The sequence below is a fragment of the Homarus americanus genome, unplaced genomic scaffold (assembly GCF_018991925.1).
Source record: "Homarus americanus isolate GMGI-L3 unplaced genomic scaffold, GMGI_Hamer_2.0 scaffold8111, whole genome shotgun sequence".
Classification (NCBI taxonomy): domain Eukaryota; kingdom Metazoa; phylum Arthropoda; class Malacostraca; order Decapoda; family Nephropidae; genus Homarus; species Homarus americanus.
This window is the reverse complement of record NW_024722437.1, coordinates 5,001-7,375: the sequence shown is the minus strand read 5'-3', so window position 1 is coordinate 7,375 and position 2,375 is coordinate 5,001.

Sequence of the window (2,375 nt, the reverse complement as noted above, 5' to 3'; positions counted from 1 at the left end):
GAGAGGAGGTACTCCACCATTGAACGTGAGTGTCTAGCCATTCTGTTTGGGGTTTTGAAATTTGATTATTACCTGAGAGGAAAAGAATTTATCCTTGAGGTAGACCACAAACCCTTGTTGTATTTAAATACATTCAAGGGGGCAAATGACAGATTGTTACGGTGGGCTCTAAGTCTGCAGGGGTATAGATTTCGTGTGGTCCACGTCGCCGGAAAGGACAACCTTGGGGCAGACCTTTTGAGCAGATCCACTGTGTAGCATTTGTTGTAAGATGATTATGCTTTGTGTACTAATCTTACGTTTTAATCTACCTTACAGTAGATTTTTGTTGGGGGAGCAGTGTAAGGGCGGAAACGATCCTCCGGCTGGTTACCGCTGCTAACTCGCTCGTTTGCTGGTGCAGACGACACTTGGGGTGGTTGGACGGAGGTGAGAACGGCAGCAACTATCTCCGCCACCGGCAGATTCAACCCAGCCGCCATACCGTCAGTATCTAGCTACCCTGCTGTCCGTCAAATTCTGGCTGTGATCTCATCATAGGTCCTGGACTCGTGGGCTGTGTTCCCAGACCTTCACCTATCAACTGCCAACTCTCTGGTCATCTACCACTACCGCATACCACGACCATCAGTTCATCACATTCAGTCGGTGCCCCGGTGTTCTCCTGCCTTTTCAAGACGTCGCTGAGTGTGGAGTCGAAGTGGACGTTTCGTTACCCTGAGTGTGCATCACCGTGTTCCAGAACCTTCCCCCAGGGCCACTGCCGTAGGAAATATTTGTTCATTGTTTGATTCTATTAATTGCTGACTCCCCTGTATTGTTCGATTCTATCAATTGTTGACTCCATTTAATTGTTTGAATCCATTAATTGCTGACTCCCATTATTTGTTTGATTCCTTTAAGTGTTTGCTTCCTTTAATTGTTTGACTCCCGTAATTATTTGATGTTTGTTGAGTGGTGTCAGAATTTTGTGTTATATTTTTATAGTAAAGAGATGCCAATCTCAAACGATTGTTTGTTATTCCTCGGAAAACCATGGTCCTTGACTTTCCTTTATTAAGATCCTGATTAGCCTGGTAAGGGATTTCTATCCCTAAGTCCCAGGCCTTTACATTCAGGAGGAAACTTAACACATCAAATAAAACCCCAGATTCAGCAAATAAATAACTACAGTATCATGGGCTAGGATATCAGATAATAGGGGTATTTGATACTAAACTATTGTACTACAAGATAAGGTATTTACAAAAAAATGCTGATAGGCAAAGAAGTAAAAAAAAATTGCACTGCTTTTCATCTTCAACCCCATTTTATAGACATTTTCCACGCACGTGTGGCTTAACTGTAATTACCTGATGACAAGGGTATACCAGTTTTCATGAGACATACAGGTACGCCTCGACTTACGACCTACTCGACTTATGACCATGCAACCGCCGCAGTCGTATAAAATATTTTTCAAATTACGTATTTTCGAGTCCAGACGTTAGTGATCGAACTATGTACTGACAAAATTTTCGTTTGTAATTCCCTTTAAAGTGGCTGGCAAGTGTAAAAGTGAGAGTTCTCGTGGTGCTGAGATGAAAAAGACACCCATTTTAGATTTTCTAGGAATTATTTTCGCATTTTCGACCTGTCGTCGGCCCCTAACCCCGTCGTAAGTCGAGGACTGACTGTATTTTAAACATAAATTCAATTTGAAAGAGCTATTCTATAACCTTCAAATCAAATATCAGCATTCTCACTGTATTTAGAAAAAATACTGGCAACATTCCTTCCTATTCATTAACCCATAACAGACAAGTGCTGTCAAAAGACTGAAGCTCACCTTCTGGTGTACTTGCACTTTGTACAAGCAGGCTAAAAATTATACCGGGGTACTTGTCACTATGTCTGGAGAAAATAAACCACTTACAGGTATTTACCGATTTAAGATCATCCGTTTTACGATAATCCACGTGAACATTAATTAGGTTTTAACACTCTCTCACTATATACGTTAGGAAAAATCCACACTAAAAATAGTTATCATTAGGTTAACTCACTGACGCGGAATGTAAACACTGGGGAAGCGCATCTTTCCCTTCACTTATTAAATCCAAATTGGCCAATATGCTCTAATTACTTTCCCATATATCATGCAGCTCCACTTACCTGCGTCCCATCTCATGGCCACCATGCTAACTACTGTACAGTTCAGAGCTTTGTTTCAACATGATCGCATCTGGCCTCACTCGTGTATCGAAAGATATCATTAATAATCGTTGCATAACCTTGTGATTGCTGTGATACTTTGCCATTATTGGTGATTGGAAAACATTATTGTTAAAATTTTGCTGACCGAGGTGATCAGTGTAATGTAACTGTTTCTTTGA